Genomic DNA, 19,976 nt, shown 5'->3' with positions numbered 1-19,976 from the left:
CAGACATGACTGAGTGACTAAGCACATTAATAAGTCTGAGTTTGTTTTTTTTATTTTGCAGTCAAATATGTTTCTACTAGAATCATAGCCGCAAAGATCTTTAACCTTCAAAAAGTCAAAACGTTTCATATCTTCTGTTCTTTCATGTGTAAAATGGGGATGATATAATTTTTACCTTGTAGTACCTTTGTGATGATTAGAGATGGGAAACCATGGAACTATGATAGATAATCAATAAATAGTATTCTATAGAGTTACGTTAGAGTGTTGGCCTTATATGTCAGATTAAGTTTACACTCACTGTTGTGTCTTTAACACTGTTCAATGCTTGCAACAGAGTATACTCTCAATAAACAATCTGGAATGAACAACTTTATCCCTTGATACCACGAAGCTGTGAGAAAAATACCTGGTTTAGAAAGAGGAGGTTGGTCACTGTTGACTTTCATCTGGTCCTAAATGGCTTCCCTGATAGCTCAGTTGGTAAAGAATCCACCTGCAATGCAGGAGACCCCGATTTGCTTCCTGGGTCGGGAAGATCCGCTGGAGAAGGGACAGGCTACCCACTCCAGTCTTCTTGGGGTTCCCTGGTGGCTCAGCTGGTAGAGAATCTGCCTGCAACGTGGGAGACCTGGGTTCAATCCCTGGGCTGAGAAGATCCTCTGGAGAAGTGAAAGGCTACTCACTCCAGTATTCTGGTCTGGAGAATTCCATGGACTGTATATAGTCCATGGGGTCGCAAAGAGTCGGACACCAACTAAGCGAGTTTCATTTCACTTAATGCATTAAAAAGGGCCTGTCTCTCCACACGTGCCTCCCTAAGGGTTCCTGTGATACAAAATTTAATGCTGCCTGGAAAATGGAAGTGATAATTCCTGTCATCCTCAAGTCACTAGAGGGGAGGAGGGACACTTTTAACAGCCTGAGGGCCATATATACATATTGCAACCTCTGATAGAGAGGCTGTTCCCCGGCTCTCCCAAGGGGGCGCGACCAGCCTCCTGATGACCCGCCTTCCCCAGGGCCCAGGTTCCTCCCACTCCGCCGGGTGCTAGGGGCTCCTTCGCTGGGCCGACAAGCGCGTCCTTGCGCGCATGCGCGCACCCCCCACCTCACGCCTGCGGGGGCGGGGCCACGTGCGTCATCGGGACGCGCGCCGCGGACAGCGCCGCGGTTGCCGGAAGTTGGGCGGCGGTAAGTGAGCCGCGCCGTTGAGGAGGACAGGGGTCCTGCGAGGTCGGTTTCTGTAGCCCTGGGCCTGAGGGGTGAGCTCGGCGGTGAGGTCGAGGGTCACGGCGGGTCTGAGGAGCCTCCTTCAAGTGGCGGGCCTCCCTCCTCTAGGGAGACACACCGACTCTGGCTCTCGCCTTCTGTCTGCGGTCACGTCCCCCTCAGGCTGATTCAGCTCGGGGTCTTCCGACTAGGAAGCTCTTGCTAATTAACAAAGTAATTCCCGCCTGTCCCCCGGCAGCGAGTGCTCTGAACATCCTGTGTGGGCACACGGGGGACAAGGACGCCTGGGCTCTCTCTCCTGGCTTTGCCCGGTCTTGCTGTGACGGGCGCGTCTTTTCTGGCGCGTCCTCTCGTCCCTTCATGTGACATGATGTTGAAACGCTTTTCAGGAGCTGAGTACAGGCCTCACATGCAACCGCAAGGGCCTTTTTCTGTTCCAGCCAGTTTCTCATGGTAGAGAATAAGTGTAAATACTGATCCTAGCGCTCCTCTGCAAGCTGGGGATGCCAAAGTGAGTAAGGTACACATCCCTGTCCTTGAGTTAATTTTTTCTTTTTTAAGTCAAGGACATAGCACTACAGTATGAAACTGTTGTAGGGGTTTGCTGGCGGACTTAGGGTGCTCACAGGTCAGGCTGAGGCATCAGTAGGCTTCGGTCCTAAAGGATGAGCAGGATTAGTCAGCTGAAGAGGGCAGTGAGGTGGGACGTTATCCCAGACATTGGGAGTGGCGTGAACAGAAGGCTATCCAGTGAGTGACCTGCAAGGAGATCACTCAAGCTGGAATGCCCAGTTGTGGGAGAGGCAACTCTGGAAAGCCAGATCATGAAGGATCCTGTGGGCGACAGGGTGAGGAGCACAGACTTTGGAAGCTGAGGTACTTGTGTGCCATGTCTGGCTTTGCCACTGAGCTAGTTTGTGAGCTTGGGCTGGTCACTCCCTTTCTTAGCTTCAGTTTCCTCATCTGTAAAAGGAGCAAATAGGGAGTTCCCTGGTGGCCTAGTGGTTAGGATTCTAGGCTTTCACTGCTTTGGCCTGGGGTTCAATCCCTGATCAGGGAACTGAGATCTTACAAGCCGCATGACGTAGCCAAACATCCCGGCCCACCGCCCCCCCCCCCCCCAAAAAAAACAGAACAAAAACAAACGGCAGACATTAACCCACCTTCTAGGGTTGGTGTGAGAAGTGAATTAGAGGATGTTAGCCACTTGACACAGCTGCTGCTGCTGCTAAGTCGCTTCAGTGGTGTCCAGCTCTGTGCGACCCCATAGACGGCCCACCAGGCTCTGCCGTCCCTGGGATCCTCCAGGCAAGAACACTGGAGTGGGTTGCCATTTCCTTCTCCAGTGCATGAAAGTGAGGAGTGAAAGTGAAGTCGCTCAGTCATCTCTGACTCTTCGCGACCCCATGGACTGCAGCCCACCAGGCTCCTCCGTCGATGGGGTTTTCCAGACAAGAGTCCTGGAGTGGGGTGCCATTGCCTTCTCCACCACTTGGCACTAGTAGATAGTAAACAATAAACTGTTGCAGTTACTATTGCCAAGTTAAGACACGTTAAGAAGCTTTATTTGGAAATGTGGGTGTAAAGAGTAGAGCCCTGAGGAATTTTAAGCAGAGTTGTGCCATGGTTTTCTCTCTTTTAAATTAGCCAGGCAGTGATGTGCTGATTAGAGTGGGCAGGAAGGACCTGCAGGCAGACCGGTCAGGGCACTGTTGCTGTCGTCCAGGTGGCAGAGGAGGTGGGCCTGAACCAAGGCAGCACCTATGGGGATGGAGAGGGGTGGGTGAATTCAAGAGACAAGGAAGTGAGATTCTCTGGACTGGTTACTGGTTGGATGATGCTGGGGGAGTCAGGATTTTGGGGGTCGAGGATGGAGAATGAACCCTCTATGTGGAAATAAAAATGATAAGTTGTTTGATCAGTACCCTTGACCTCAGAGATTTTATTTGGAAGTCAGAATGACCTCTGTCTTCCACTTTTGCTCATGGAAAAAAGATTCTCTGATGCCTTCCTCCTCTCTTTCTCTCGATCCTCCCTGCTCTTTCTAGTGGCACCCCACAGTGTGTTCAGTTCATTGCTCAGTTGTGTCCGCCTCTTTGTGACCCCATGGATTGTAGCACCCCAGGTTTTCCTGTCCATCATCAACTCCCGGAGCTTGGTCACTCATGTCCATTGAGTCGGTGATGCCATCCAACCATCTCATCCTCTGTCATCCCCTTCTCCTGCCTTCAGTCTTTCCCGGCATCAGTGTCTTTTCCAGTGAGTCAGTTCTTTGCATCAGGTGGCCAAAGTATTGGAGTTTCAGCTTCAGCATCAGTCCTTCCAATGAATATTCAGGACTGATTTCCTTTAGGATTGACTGGTTTGATCTCCTTGTAGTCCAAGGGACTCCCAAGAGTCTTCTCCAAGACCTCAGTTCAAAAGCATCAATTCTTCAGCTTTCAGCCTTTATGGTTCAACTCTCACATTCATACATACTACTGGAAAAACCATAGCTTTGACTAGGCAGACCTATGTTGACAAAGTAATGTCTCTGCTTTTTAATGTGCTATCTAGGTTAGTCATAGTTTTTCTTCCAAGGAGCAAGCGTCTTTTAATTTCATGGCTGCAGTCACCATCTGCAGTGATTTTGGAGCCCAAGAAAATAAAGCCTCTCACTGTTTCTATTGTTTCCCCATCTGTTTGCCATGAAGTGATGGGACCAGATGCCATGATCTTTATTTTTTGAATGTTGAGTTTTAAACCAGCATTTTTACTCTTCTCTTTCACTTTCATCAAGAGGCTCTTTAGCTCCTCTTCACTTTCCGGGTGAAAGAGTGGTGTCATCTGCATATGTGAGGTTATTGATGTTTCTCCCAGCAATCTTGATTCCAGCTTGTGCTTCATCCAGCCCAGCGTTTCTCATGATGTACTCTGCATTTAATTTAAATAAGCAGGGTGACAATATACATCCTTGATGTACTTGTTTCTTAATTTGAAATCAGTCCATTGTTCCATGTGCAGTTGTAACTGTTGCTTCTTGACATGCATACAGATTTCTCAGGAGGCAGGTCAGGTGGTCTGGTATTCCCGTCTCTTTAAGAATTTTCTGCAATTTGTTGTGATCCACACAGTCAAAGGCTTTGGCATAGTCAATAAAGCAGAAGTAGATGTTTTCCTGAAACTCTCTTGCTTTTTCTATAACCCAACAGATGTTGGCAATTTGATCTCTGGTTCCTCTGCCTTTTCTAAATCTAGCTTGAACATCTTGAAGTTCTCGGTTCACATACTGTTGAAGCCTCACGTGGAGAATTTTGAGCATTGCTTTGCTAGCGTGTGAGATGAGTGCAATTGTGTGGCAGTTTGAGCATTCTTTGGCTTTGCCTTTCTTTGGGATTGGAATGAAACTGACCTTTTCCAGTCCTGTGGCCACAGGGTGTTCAGGGGTGAACCAATAGGTGCTGCTCTGCCACCAGGCTGGCAACGTGCATCTCCATGGTCTTGGCGGGCTGGGTGTCAGCTGGTCCCACCTGGTCTCAGAATGATCACCTCTGGGGTTTTCACACCTTTCTGCTTACCCTCCTTTGAACTTGTTCCTATGTGTCATTGTCTCTCTGAGTGTGTGGAAGAGAAAGCAAGTCCTTTTCCCATGGAGTCTGGCCATGCAGAGCAACACTGTACTTACTGTCATTGCCGTAACCCAAGACCCCACATGACTCTGCTAGGCTTTGTCATGGACACATCATGCTGTCGACACCGTCACACTATCTGAGAGTCAATGTGATGCTGTCTGCGCATCCCTTCTATCTCTCGCTTGTTCATCCCTCTCCCAGCCCCCTTTGTTGCTTTTGACTTCGCTGCATTGCAGCCATCAGTCAAGGCTTCTCAGCTTGTATCGTTACAAACTTAAATCCAGCCAACCCTATGACTTTGCCTTTTATTCTAATTCCGTGGTGGGAAAAATGGTGTTTGTTCTAAGATTAATTCCTTTACTTGTGCTGAGATCCCTTTATCACTTCCTTTTCCTCAGGACCTGGATCCCATCATTGTTCCCATTTCTTTCCTGTTTAACTAACCCCTCTGTTTACTATCTATCCCCTCCCCCCCATTTTTACTTTCATTTTTGCAAAAACAAAACACCCTCCGGTTAACCTCTGCTCTACCCTGTCGCAGGCACATTTATCGGACAAGTTGCCACCTCTGCTGCTTGAAGTCAGCATTCCCTGAAATTCTACTTCTGCAGCAGCCCTCCCCACAAACCGCTCTCCTCACACTCACCAGGTCTCGGTGTTACCAGGACCCTTGAACTCTTTCCCTTCTTTCTCTTTTTCTCATTCTCAGTGTGTCTGACATTGATGCTATCCCTTCACTTGTGAAAAAGCACTGCTGGTCTGAACTCTGTCTCTGGCTGTTTCCCCTCAGTTTTCATTGCAGGCTCTTTTCTTCCTCTTGTCCCTTAAATGCTGGTTTTCGCCAAGGCCCAGTCTCATGTACGCTCATCTCATGCACAGCATAAACTCTCATCCCTGGGCTAGTGACCTCTGCTCTGACTCTTGAGTCCAGATCTCTCCTAAGCACTAGGCCTCTGTCTCAGTGAGGCCCAAGCTAAGGTCATCATCTTCTCTCCAAACCTGTGACTCTTCTTCCTGTCTGTATTCTCTCTCATTCCCCTTCTGCACTTATTGATTCCAGGCAGAGCCCTGCGAGTCCTCCTGGACTTTAACCACTCACACCGTGCCTCCCGTCCTCCCTCCCGGCCAGGCACTCTTCAGAGTTCCGCAGCTTCTCCTCCCTTGCTGCCGACTGGACACGTTTTCATCATCTGCATTTCCTCCTCCCCTGCCTCCGATCAGGCCCCTTCTCACTTCCTGCCTGTGTTCCTGCCTGGCCTCCGAGCTGGTTGCCCAGCCTCAGCAGCCTGGCCCTAACTGTTGCTGGAGTGCCCTTTCTGAAAATCCAGGTCTTTGCAGTTCCTCCCTGGCAATGCAGTGCTTAAGACTCTGCGCTCCCACCACAGTGGGTTCAGGTTCAGTCCCTGGCTGGGGAACTAAGATCCCGTATGCTGTGTGCTCCCAAAATGTATAAAGTAAACAGAATCCCCCAGTATTTGCTAAAATACAAGTCAGTAGCTTCTCATGGAAGTCCTTTTGTGATTTGGCGTTTGCCTTCTTCACAGGCGTGGTTTCCAGCTCCTGTGGCGCACAAACCTTGCCTTCTCACCACACAGAACTCTGGGTGTGTTCTGAAACGGACCGTGCTGTTTCCTTGGTTCATAGACTGGGTCGTCAGGAAGTATTTATTGGGCGCCTGTTGGGGGCTAGGACCGAGGCAGGCGCTGGGAAAACAGCGACGGTTGGAGGAAAATGAGAAGCTGACAGTGCTTTTCTCAAAGAGCTTTCCTTCTAGCAGGAAGGATGACGTTCACACTGTGTGTGTGCTCTGGAGGGGAGGTGGTGATGCCCTTTGTAGGTCGGATACAGGAAAATTGACCTGAGTGGGAGTTGAGGGAGTCAGGGAAGGTTCCCGTCTCATGATGGTTGAGCTGACATCTGAAGGGAGAAGAGGGATTAAGCAGACAGTAGGCACGTGGATGGATAAGAACGTTCTCAGCTTCTGCAGAGACTGTTGGGTGTTTCCAGAATTGCGGATGTGGAACTGAGACAAGCTTGCTCTTTTTGCCTGGACTGTCCCCACTCCCCAGCATAACATTCTTCATCCAGCGGGACTGGCTTGGGCTGCAGCCGCCGCCAACTCCTCTCTCTCAGCCGTCCAGAGGACACTTGGGAGAGGGGGCAGCTGTTTAACTTTGTGATATAACCACAGGGCACAGCTGCATTTAAGAGGGTGCCAGGGATGATAGGCACTCTGCAGTGTGTGATGGTGGTGGTTGTTCATTCGCTCAGTCACGTGTGACCCCGTGACGCCGTGGACTGCAGCATGCCAGCTTTCCTTGTCCTTCACCATCTGAATTTACTCACACCCATGTCCACTGAGTCGGTGATGCCATCCCGCCATCTCATCCTCTGTCGCCCCCTTCTCCTCCTGCCTTCAGTGTTTCCCAGCATCAGGGTCTCTTCTAGTGAGTTGGCTCTTCACATAAGGTGGCCAAAGTATTAGAGCTTCAGCTTCGGTCTTTCCAGTGCGTATTCAGGACTGATTTCCTTTAGGACTGACTGGTTTGGTTTCCTCGCTGTCCAGGGGACTCTCAAGAGTCTTCTCCAAAACCACAGTTCAAAAGCATCAATTCTTTGGCGCTCAGCCTTCTTTATGGTCCAACTCTCACATCGGTACATGACTAGTGGAAAAACCATAGCTTTGGCTGTGCGGACCTTTGTCAGCAAAGTGCTGTCTCTGTCTTTTAATATGCTGTCTAGATTTGTCATAGCTTTCCTCCAAGGAGCAAGTGTCTTTTAATTTCATGGCTGCCCTCATGGCAACCTACTCCGGTATTCTTGCCTGGAGAATCCCATGGACAAAGGAGCGTGGCGGGCTACAGTCCATGGGGTCGCAAAGAGTTGGACCAACTGAAGTGACTACGTAGCAGCAGCTGGTACATCAAACCAGTGTCTATTGAAGGAGTGATGAAATGGAAACCCCATGTTTTGGGTGTGTATTTTAATGATGGCATGTTCTTTTTGAGTGCCTCCTGTGTGCCAGATTCATGCATTTTCTAGTTGAATCCTCTCAATAATTCTGCACCACAGATGGTTTCCCATCTTACAGATGAGGAAGTAGGCTCAGAGAAGATAAATGACTTGCCCAAGGCTGTGTGGATGGAAGTTTCAAAGGTGGGATTTGAACTTGGGTCTCTCTGGCTCATGAAGCTACACCCTTCTGTCTACCATATATCTGTCTCCAGTGTATCAGATTGCATGGTTGTCCAGGTGTTTTTGTGGACTGAGACTTAAGGCCCTAGATTTACCTCTATGAAAATTTTGTTGTTGTTGTTCAGTCGCCCAGTCGTGTCTGACTCTTTGCGACCCCATGGACTGCAGCACGCCAGGCCTCCCTGGCCCTCACCATCTCCCAGAGCTTGCCCAAGTTCATGTTCATTGCATCAGTGATGCCATGCAGCCATTGCATCCTCTGATGCCCTCTTCTCCTTCTGCCCTCAGTCTTTCCCAGCTTCAAGCACTTTGCCAATGAGTCGTCTGTTTGCATCAGATGACCAAACTACTGGAGCTTCAGCTTCAGCATCAGTCCTTTCAGTGAATATTCAGGGTTGTTCTCCCTTAAGATGGACTGAATTGATGTCCTTGCTGTCTGAGGGACTTTCAGAAGTCTTCTCCAGCACCACAGTTCAAAGGCATCAATTCTTTGGCGTTCTGCCTTCTTTATGGTACAGCTTTCACAACCGTAGGTGACCACTGGGAAGACCATAGCCTTGACTATACGGACCTTTGTTGGCAGAGTAATGTCTCTGCTTTTCAACACACTGTCTAGGTTTGTCATCGCTTTCCTGCCAAGAAACAATCATATTCTGATTTCATGGCTGCAGTCACATCCGCAGTGATTTTGGAGCCCAAGAGGAAGTCTGTCACTACTTCCACCTTTTCCCCTTCTATTTGCCATGCAGTAATGGGGGCGGATGCCCTTATCTTAGTTTCATGGAAAAAGCAAGAGAGTTCCAGAAAAACATCTATTTCTGCTTTATTGACTATGCCAAAGCCTTTGACTGCGTGGATTATAATAAACTGTGGAAAATTCTGAAAGAGATGGGAATACCAGACCACCTAACCTGCCTCTTGAGAAATCTGTATGCAGGTCAGGAAGCAACAGTTAGAACTGGACATGGAACAACAGACTGGTTCCAAATAGGAAAAGGAGTACGTCAAGGCTGTATATTGTCACCCTGCTTATTTAACTTCTATGCAGAGTACATCATGAGAAATGCTGGACTGGAAGAAGCACAAGCTGGAATCAAGATTGCTGGGAGAAATATCAATAACCTCAGATATGCAGATGACACCACCCTTATGGCAGAAAGTGAAGAGGAGCTAAAAAGCCTCTTGATGAAAGTGAAAGAGGAGAGTGAAAAAGTTGGCTTAAAACTCAACATTCAGAAAACGAAGATCATGGCATCCGGTCCCATCACTTCATGGCAAATAGATTGGGAAACAGTAGAGACAGTGTCAGACTTTATTTTTCTGGGCTCCAGAATCACTGCAGATGGTGACTGCAGCCATGAAATTAAAAGACGCTTACTCCTTGGAAGAAAATTTATGACCAAACTAGATAGTATATTCAAAAGGAGAGACATTACTTTGCCAACTAAGGTCCATCTAGTCAAGGCTATGGTTTTTCCTGTGGTCAGGTATGGATGTGAGATTTGGACTGTGAAGAAGGCTGAGCGCCGAAGAATTGATGCTTTTGAACTGTGGTGTTGGAGAAGACTCTTGAGAGTCCCTTGGACAGCAAGGAGATCGAACCAGTCCATTCTGAAGGAGATCAGCCCTGGGATTTCTTTGGAAGGAATGATGCTGAAGCTGAAACTCCAGTACTTTGGCCACCTCATGTGAAGAGTTGACTCATTGGAAAAGACTCTGATGCTGGGAGGGATTGGGGGCAGGAGGATAAGGGGATGATTGAGGATTAGATGGCTGGATGGCATCACTGACTCGATGGACGTGAGTCTGAGTGAACTCTGGGAGATGGTGATGGACAGGGAGGCCTGGCGTGCTGCAATTCATGGGGTTGCAAAGAGTCGGACACGACTGAGCGACTGAACTGAATGGGGGCGGATGCCATTATCTTAGTTTTTTAAATATTTAGTCTTAAGCCACTCTTTGATTCTCCTCCTTCACCCTCATCAAGATGCTCTTTAATTCCTCTTCACTTTTTGCCATTTAACAACCTGAAAATTGTAATCTTGATAAATAGGCCTGTCATTCCAGGTGGTCAGAATCTTTTATTCTAAATTTCTCTTATGGATCATAGCCTCTTCCTATTCCTGTCATGTGTAGATTTTTGTTTTTTTTTGGTTGAGGTGGGTCTTGGTTGCTGTTCACAAGATTTTTCTAGTTGTCGCGAATGGGGACCACTCTCTAGTTGCGATGCTTCAGCTTCTTATTGTGCTGCTCTTATTGCAGAGCACAGACTCTAGAGCATGCCAGCTCAATAGTTGTGGTACATAGACTTGGTTGTTCTGTGGCATGTGGAATCTTCTCAGACCAGGGATCAAACCCATGTCCCCAGGATTGGCAGGCAGATTCTTAACCTCTGGCCCACCAGGGAAGCCCCAAGTGTGGAATTAAGCAAACCTGTATTGTTATCTAAGTCACTGGTAAGATGTGCTTATAAGAATCAAAAGTGGGTTTTCTGCGTTGCAGGCAGATTCTTTACCATCTGAGCCACCAAGGAATTTACTTGCTGTAGCAAGGTTCAGTTCAGTTCAGTTGCTCAGTCGTGTCCTACTGTTTGTGACCCCATGGACTGCAGCACACCAGGCTTCGCTGTCTATCACCAACTCCTGGAGCTTACTCAAAATCATGTCCATTGAGTCAGTGATGCCATCCAACCATCTTATCCTCTATCGTCCCCTTCTCTTCCTGCCTTCAGTCTTTCCCAGCATCAGGATCTTTTCCAGCAAGTCAGTTCTTCTCATCAGGTGGCCAAAGTATTGGAGTTTCAGCTTCAGCATCAGTCCTTGCAATGAATATTCAGGACTGATTTCCTTTAGGGTATAGACTGGTTGGATCTCCTTGCAGTCCAAGGGACTCTCAAGAGTCTTCTCCAACACCACAGTTCAAAAGCATCTATTCTTTGGTGTTCAGCTTTCTTTATGGTCCAAATCTCACATCCATACATGACTACTGGAAATACCATAGCTTTGACCAGATGGACCTTCACTGGCAAAGTAATGTCTCTGCTTTTTAATATGCTGTCTAGGTTGGTCATAACTTTTCTTCCAAAGAGCAAGTGGCTTTTAATTTCATGGCTGAAGTTACCGTCTGCAGTGATTTTGGAGCCCCCCAAAATAAAGTCTCTCACTGTTTCCATTTTTTTCCCTAGTCTATTTGCCATGAAGTGATGGGACCAGATGCCATGATCTTATTTTTCTGAATGTTGAGTTTTACGCCAACTTTTTCACTCTCCTCTTTTACTTTCATCAAGAGGCTCTTTAGTTCTTCACTTTCTGCCGTAAGGTGGTGTCATCTGAATATCTGAGGTTATTGGTATTTCTCCCGGCAATCTTGATTCCAGCTTGTGTTTCATCCAGCCTGGTGTTTTGCAAGATATACTCTGCATATAAGTTAAATAGGCAGGGTGATAATGTACTGCCTTGACATACTCCCTTCCTGATTTGGAACCAGCCTGTTCCATGTCCAGTTCTAACTGTTGCTTCCTGACCTGCATATAGATTTCTCAGGAGGCAGGTCAGGTGGTCTGGTGTTCCCATCTCTTTCAGAATTTTCCACAGTTTATGGCTTCCCTGGTGGCTCAGAGGTTAAAGCGTCTGCCTGGAATGTGGGAGACCTGGGTTTGATCCCCGTGTCGGGAAGATCCCCTGGAGAAGGAAATGGTAACCCACTCCAGTACTCTTGCCTGGAGAATCTCACGTAGGGAGGAGCCTGGTAGGCTACAGTCCATGGGGTCGCAAAGAGTCGGACATGACTGAGCGACTTCACTTCACTTCATGGTGATCCAAAGAGTCACAGGCTTTGGCATAGTCAATAAAGCAGAAGTAGATGTTTTTCTGGAACTCTCTTGCTTTTTCTATAATCCAACAGATGTTGGCAATTTGATCTCTGATTCCTCTGCCTTTTCTAAAACCAGCTTGAACATCTGGAAGTTCATGGTTCATGTACTGTTGAAGCCTGGCTTGGAGAATTTTTGAGCATCACTTTGCTAGTGTGTGAGATGAGTGCTATTCTGTGGTAGTTTGACCATTCTTTAGTATTACCTTTCTTTGGGATTGGAATGAAGACTGACCTTTTCCAGTCCTGTGGCCACTGCTAAGTTTTCCAAATTTGCTGGCATATTGGGTGCAGCACTTTCACAGCATCACCTTGTAGGATTTGAGATAGCTCAACTGGAATTCCATCCCCTCCACTAGCTTTTTTTGTAGTGATGTTTCCTAAGGCCCACTTGACTTCACATTCCAGGATATCTGACTCTAGATGAGTGATCACACCATCATGATTATCTGGGTCATGAAGATCTTTTTGGTACAGTTCTTCTGTGTGTTCTTGCCACCTCTTCTTAATATCTTCTGCTTCTGTGAGGTCCATACCATTTCTTTCCTTTATTATGCCCATCTTTGCATGAAATGTTCCCTTGGTGTCTGTAATTGTCTTGAAGAGATCTCTAGTCTTTCCCATTCTGTTGTTTTCCTCTATTTCTTTGCATTGATTGCTGAGGAAGGCTTTCTTATCTCTCCTTGCTATTCTTTGGAACTCTGCATTCAGATGGATGTCTCTTTCCTTTTCTCCTTTGCCTTTCACTTCTTTTCTCAGCTATTTGTGAGGCCTCCTCAGAGAACAATTTTGCATTTCTTTTTCTTGGTTATGGTCTTAATCACTGCCTCCTGTACAATGTCAGGAACCTCCGTCCATCGTTCTTCAGGCATTCTATCAGATCTAATCCCTTGAATCTGCTTGTCACTTCCACTGTATAATCATAAGGGATTTGATTTAGGTCATACCTGTATGCTCTAGTGGTTTTCCCTACTTTCTTCAATGTAAGTCTGAATTTGGCAATAAGGAGTTCATGATCTGAGCCACAGTCAGCTCCCGGTCTTATTTTTGCTGACTATAGAGCTTCTTCATCTTCAGCTGCAAAGAATATTATCAGTCTAATTTCAGTATTGACCATCTGGTGATGTCCACGTGTAGAGTCTTCTCTTGTGTTGTTGGAAGAGGATGTTTGCTCTGACCAGTGCATTATCTTCCTTTGCCCTGCTTTGTTTTGTACTTCAAGGCCAAATTTGCCTGCTACTACAGGTGTTTCTTGACATCCTACTCTTTCATTATAGTCCCCTATAATGAAAAGGACATCTTTTTTTTGGTGTCAGTTCTAGAAGATCTTGTATGTCTTCGTAGAACTGTTCAACTTCAGCTTCTTCAGCATTACTGGTAGGGGTAGAGACTTGGATTACTGTGATATTGAATGGTTTGCCTTGGAAACGAACAGAGAGCACAGTGTCATTTTTGAGATTGCACCAAGCACTGCATTTCAGACTCTTTTGTTGACTATGAGGGCTACTCCATTTCTTCTAAGGGATTCTTGCCCACAGTAGTAGATATAATGGTCATCTGAGTCATATTCACCCATTCTGATCCATTTTAGTTCACTGATTCCTAAAATGTCCATGTTCACTCTTGCCGTCTCCTCTTTGATCACTTCCAATTTACCCTTGATTCATGAACCTACCATTCCAGGTTCCTATGCAGTCTTGCTCTTTACAGCTTTGGACTTGACTTCCACCACCACTCACATCCACAGTGGGTGTTGATTTTGCTTTGGCTCAGTCTCTTCATTCTTTCAGGAGTTACTTCTCCACTGATCTCCAGTAGCATATTGGGAACCTACCAACCTGGGGAGTTCATCTTTCAGTGTCCTATCTTTTTGCCTTTTCATACTGTTCATGGGGTTCTCAAGGCAAGAATATTGAAGTGGTTTGCCATTCCCTTCTCCAGTGGACCACATTTTGTAAGAACTCTCCACCATAACCCGTTCGTCTTGGGTGGCCCTACAAGGGATGACTCATAGTTTCATTGAGTTGGACAAGATTGTGGTCCGTGTGATCAGTTTGCTTAGTTTTCTGTGATTGTAGTTTTCATTCTGTCTGTCCTCTGATGGAGAAGGATAAGGTTTATGGAAGCTTCCTAATGGGAGAGACTGACTCAGGGGGAATCTGGGTCTTGTTCTGATGGGCAGGGCCATGCTCAGTAAATCTTTAATCGGTGGAGCTGTGTTCACTCCCTGTTGTTTGACCTGAGGCCAAGCTATGGTGGAGGTAATGAAGATAACGGGGACCTCCTTCAAAAGGTCCCAGGATGCACTGCTGCACTCAGTGCCCCTGACCCTGCAGCAGGCCCCCGCCAACCCTCACCTCCAACAGAAACCCCTGGACACTCACGGGCAAGTCTGCATCAGTCTCTTGTGGGGTCACTGCTCCTTTCTCCTGGGTCCTGGTGCACAGAAGGTTCTGTTTGTGCCCTCCAAGAGTCTGTATCCCAGCCCTGTGTAAGTTCTGGTGGCTCTTTGGTGGGGTTAATGGCGACCCCCTTCAAGAGGGCTTGTGCCATACCCAGGCCTGTTGCACCCAGCACCCAGCACCCCTGCCCCTGCGACAGGCCGCTGCTGACCCATACCTCTGCAGGAGACACTCAGGCACAGTTCTGGCTCAGTCTCTGAGGTCTCTGGGTCCTGGTACACACAAGGTTTGTTTGAGCCCTCTGAGTGTCTGGTGGTTATGGGGTTTGATTCTAGATGCGATTTCGCCCCGCCTCCCGTCTTGCTCGGGCTTCTCCTTTGCTCTTGTATGAGGGGTATCTTTTTTTGGTGGGATCTAACATTCTCTCGACGGTTGTCCAGCAGTGAGTTGTAATTTTGGAATTCTCACAGGAGAACATGAGCGTGGATCCTGCTCTGCCGTCTTGGTGGAGCACACAAGGTTCAGCCCACGTGAGATGCTTTGTAAATATGATGGGTATGCATTCACAGAGATAATAAAATACAAACGTGATAGGCCCCGAGACTGAACCAAAGACATCCCTGGCAGCTCCTGTGTGATTGACATCAGTTCATTCCTTAACCAGCATCCTTTGAATGCGATTGTGTTACCAGTTTTAAGTCCTTCTAATTGTGTCGGTTCTTGCAACTACATCTCGTCTCCTGTGCTGTCTGGAGAAGCCTTGCCAGAGACCTTGCTGAGGCCCCGTAGCCTGGTGCCTTTGTCTGTGGTTCTTCCATGACCACGGCAGCAGTGCAGTGACGCTGTCCTGGCTTGTTCTTGGGGAAACCGGAGGGGCCTTTGTGGAGACTTAGGGTGGCTGCATGCAGTTGTACAGGTTGCACACTGCACGTGGGGCCACATCTGAGAGGGTTCTGTTCAGATCATAGGCGCCATGGGTGTATTTTGTCATGACCGTTTTCTGGCAGAGAGGGCAGAGATGTCTTGAGCTAACTTAATGTATTACAGTAGTGTTCTCAGAAATGGAGGGAACTGTTTTGAGGAAGTAGCGGTTTCTTATTGCACAGAGGTGCTGTGGGAACCAGAGTGGGCTGTGTGGCGCCTCCCCTGGGAGCAGAGTCTCTCTCCAGCGGGCTACAGAATCCATCTATATTCTCATCTTTGGAAATTCTTTTGAAAACCTGAAACCAAGTGATAGCTTGGCCCAGTTTTTCAGCGCCTCTGATTTTCCAGAACTTTATAAAGGTCATCAGAAATGAAAACGAAGACTGTTACTCAGACGCAATCCTTCATACCTCAGCCAGCTTTTAGGAAACCATCACGGATTTTAGCCATTGGCTGACGTGAGGGCTCCTTCGTGGCTTAGGTAAATCCCGTGGCTGTCACTCAGGCACAGGATGGAGCAGGTTGACACGGTTGATGAGCGGATGGAATGCAGAGGCCTCGAAAGTGGCATGGTGTCTGCCCTGTTCCTTGTATGATCTCTTTGACTCCCTCCCTGCCTGTGTTTTCTCAGCCTCCACTCTCTCATAGGTTTGCCATACCCCACAATACTGTTATCCAGGGCATCCTTTCTCAAATCTGAGGCCGAACAAGAGAGCAGATCGCATGGGAAGTTTGAGGTTATTACAGCAGGGAAAACAAAATGAAGCCGAAGATCAGGTCCCAGAAGTAACTGTGGAGACTAAAGGTTACAGTCTGCAGCCTGTGGAGGCGATTGCTGATTCCCCGGCTGACCTCCCGAAGAAGCAAATCATGTGGATCCTTCCAGGGCAGAGGTGACCCAAGGAGGCGAGAGGGACAACCCGACCTTGCGAGCAGTTATCCTGCCTGCTCACATCAGCTGTCAGCGCCTAATAGTGCCGTCGCCAAAAAAGCCATTTGGGGTGACTTGGTGTCTTGCGGAGACATCATCAGTTTGGCTCAGGGAACATCTTGACTCTGATGCTGTTTTTAAAAGAAATTGAGGCTTCTGTACCAGCTGGTTCCCTGTAGGAGTCCCGAGTTTTCATCTTCTGGTAAAACCTACTCTTTGTTCTAAGTTTGGAACCTTGTGCCCGCCTCCTTTTTGGAAGGGAGAGCTGTTTAAAAACTTCCTTCTTTAACAGCCTGGCAGATGACTTCCAAAACTCATGAAGTTGCAGAAGCATCATTACCCAGCAAAATGGGCATTGGCTCCATGTGCCAGAGGGGCCGCCTCCCCACTCCTGGTGGTCTCTGCTGCCTTCTCACCCATCAGCAGCTAAGCACATACTCGGTTTGTCAACGGGACTTGCTCATGTGCCTTGGTGCTTATTTTAATGACTGCCAGAGCTCGCAGGCCCTGCAGCTGGGAACAGAAGTCTGCTCTCTCTGCTCCATTTTTTTGGCCCAGAGATGGTACCTCAGGGCCAAATTGTGGTGATGGCGGCCCTTCTGCTAAGGGAATGGCCCCACGTGGCCTCCGAGAAACTGAACACAGAGTGCTCCCAACCTGTCAGCGCTCGCCTCTCTGGACTTCCCCTGGATGACCTATAGCAGGAGATCGTGGTTCCCTTGTAACTAAACCTCTGCCGTGTCTGCAGAGCTCTGGTGAGGGAGGGCTGCTCGAGGCGCGGGAAGATCTGGTCGTGAGTGCATGGGGAACGGCAACTGCATTTGGCTGGTGGCGGGGGAGGGTGAGGCGAGAAGACAGACAAGAGCAGCTGCCCTGGACTGGCCGCTGGCTCTCAGCCAGACACTGGAAGAGGTGCGTCACACACTTTCCCATTTAGCCCTCCCAGCAGCCTCATGGGTTGGGTGTGATTATCTGCAGATGACGAAGCAGAGGCACAGGCCGCGATGTTACCCACCCTGGGCTGGGCAGCCAGTGCGTGATGGGGCCAGAACTCCCAACGTTGGTTGATCTGACTGAGGACCCGGCTCCCAGCTACCTTAGCTTTCAGCATCCTTTCTCCGAACCATTAAAAAAAAAACAACTCCCCTGCCTTCCCAAAGCAAACAAACAAACCCCCAAGAACACACAGGTGAAAAATCCTAGTGAGAGATGTTTACATAGTCAGGCTGGTCTGTTTTTCTGTTCTCCCCCACCGAGGGCCTAGTGTCCCTCAAGGTAGATCTGCTTGTTTTTTAATCTCTATGATTGTTGTTGTTCTCCACCAGTTTTACTCTTTCCTCCTCCAGAAATCCTGTACTGGCTTGCTGTTTGCTGCGTCTAGTCCTGTCGGCACGCACCGAGGGAGAAGGGCTGGGCAGACTCATTCCAGGAAAACGCCTCTGCTCCAGTTAACTTGATAAGCAGCGAAGCCAAAATATGTCCATCTTGAGCATCTTGAATAACAAAATGCCAGAAGATCTATGGGAGTGATATTTCATTTTCAGTGCTTATTCAGAGGGACCCACAGTGCTCACTGTTGAGGGGGCCTTGGGGTAGCGGTGCTCATAGTGGCTGATGGATTGGTGCAGGGGAGGGTGGAGCCAGCAGCAGCTCTGCAAGGCCTTCGGGAGCGGGTCACCTTGTGCAGGGACACAGGCAGAGGGCCTTTCAGACAGGGGCGCCGAGGCAGATCGGCAGGCGAGTTAGCCGAGTACCGAGCAGCTTGGTTGTTTCTGCAGCATCGGGTGGAGGTGAGGGGGGCAGGCCCCCCAGGTTGGCACTGGAGAAGCCGGGAGGCAGGAGGCAAGGGGCTAGGAGAAGGCATGGAGGAGCCCACCAGGGGTGTGCTGTGCGCCTGCTGAGAACGTGGAGTCCTGCTGCTGCCGCAGGCTTTCCCGTGTGTGATGAGCCTTGGTAAATACCGAAGGCGCTTCGTCTTGGTTTAGTGATGCTCCCATCTGTGTGCGAGTGAGTGGTCTGTGAAGACTGCATTTGCCAGTCCCTCAAGACGGACTGGCGCCATAGATGGCTCGTGCGGCCTAGGATTCCAGCCTCGTCATCTGCTTCACCCTCAGCACATCTCTCCTGCCCTCTGAGAAGATTCTGCCCCAAATCTCAGTCACCCTAGAAACAAAATGCCTTATTGGCACCTTCCAAGAATCAAAACAACAACAGGTTTCGAAGATCATCTAGTCCAAGGTTGGCCAACTATAGCCCATGGGGCACACCCAGCCCAAGGCCTTCTTTTTGTGCAGTCCATGAGCTAAAGCTTTTTTTATGTTTTTCAAGAGTTGGGAAAAAAGAAAATAGGACAGAAACTATTTCGGACTGCAGTGGCTAAAGTATTTACTATTTGGCTCTGTTCAGAAAAAGCTTGCCAACCCGTGTTCTTGTCTGACCACCTCTGTGCAAAATGACTTGGCAAATGACTGCCTGATGCGTGCTTGAGTACTTCCACTAATGGAAAATGCATCATCTTTGTGGTACACCTGCTTCCTGTTTGGACAGGTCAGGTTATCACTCTTAAGTGAAAGTGAAGTCGCTCAGTCGTGTCCGACTCTTTGCGACCCTATGGACTGTAGCCTACCGGGCTTCTCCATCCCTGGGATTTTCCAGGCAAGAGTGCTGGAGTGGGTTTCACTCTTAAACTCTGCCCAAATCTTGCCTCCTGATTGTTCAGTTGCTCAGTCGTATCCGACTCTGTGACCCCATGGACTGCAAGATGCCAGGCTTCCCTGTCCTTCACTATCTTCCAGAGTTTGCTCAGACTCATGTCCATTGAGTCAGTGATGCCATCCAACCATCTTGCCTTCTGTTGCCCACTTCTCCTGCCTTCAGTCTTTCCTAGCATCAGGATTTTTTCCAGTGAGTTGGTTCTCCACATCAGGTGGCCAAAGTATTGGAGCTTCAGCTTAAGCATCAGTCCTTCCAATGAATATTCAGGGTTGATTTTCTTGAGGATTGACTGGTTTGATCTTCTTGCTAGTCCAAGGGACTCTCAAGATTCTTCTCTAACACCACTGTTCAAATACATCAATTATTCAGTGCTCAGCCTTCTTTATGGTCCAACTGTCACATCTATACATGACTACTGGAAATAACCTTGACTTGATGGACCATTGTTGGCAAAGTAATGTGTCTGGTTTTTAATATGCTATCTAGGTTGGTCATAGCTTTTCTTCCAAGGAGCAAGCGTCTTTTGATTTCGTGGCTGCAGTCACCATCTGCAGTGATTTTGGAGCCCAAGAGAAAAGTCTCTGTTTCCATCATTTCCCCATCTGTTTGCCATGAAGTGATGGGACTGAATGCCGTGATCCTCATTTTTTGAATGTTGAATTTTAAGCCAGCATCCGTTCATTGGCTCTTCTGGAGAGAAGAAAGCTGTTATTTCATGTCAGCAGGTTTTCAGTGCCTGATCTCTCCTAGGCACTGTGCTGAGTGCTAGAGAAAGATAAGCAGGACAAGGTTCTTGCATCAGGGTTTTCCACATGCTGTTTCTCTGAACCAAAACAGCTGAACTGGTCTTCTCACCTGTCTCTCATTCCTGCTCTTCTTACCGTTGGGTCAGGGCTTTTCTCGTTCCTTATTTTACTTATTTCTGTGTTACTGTCTCACATTAGACAGTACAAAACCCAAAAAGGCAGAAAGGACACACAGTGAAAATCAGTCTGTCCACAGCCCTGTCTCTGAGCCCTGGAACTTCTTTCCTGGGAGGCAACCGCTATTACACGCGTCCTGTGGGGATCTAATGGTGAAGAACAGCACTAACAC

The 19,976-nt window shown here is 48.1% G+C and overlaps 1 protein-coding gene across 3 annotated transcripts in view; it reads left to right on the top strand.

The window, feature by feature from the left end:
• Positions 1 to 1,140: 1,140 nt before the first annotated feature.
• ATG7 (autophagy related 7) overlaps positions 1,141 to 19,976 on the top strand; it is a 268,416-nt gene continuing 249,580 nt past the window's right edge. The window contains exon 1 of one of the 3 annotated variants that reach the window (XR_005722153.1): positions 1,141 to 1,194. The gene's annotated coding sequence lies outside the window, so the exon portion shown is untranslated. The remainder of the gene's footprint in view (positions 1,195 to 19,976) is intronic. The other 2 variants (XM_040246755.1, XM_040246756.1) reach the window with 2 other exon arrangements.

This window comes from Oryx dammah, unplaced genomic scaffold (genome assembly GCF_014754425.2).
Source record: "Oryx dammah isolate SB20612 unplaced genomic scaffold, SCBI_Odam_1.1 HiC_scaffold_9, whole genome shotgun sequence".
Lineage (NCBI taxonomy): Eukaryota > Metazoa > Chordata > Mammalia > Artiodactyla > Bovidae > Oryx > Oryx dammah.
Note: the sequence above shows the minus strand (reverse complement) of the source record. Positions and strands in the feature narration are given on the sequence as shown.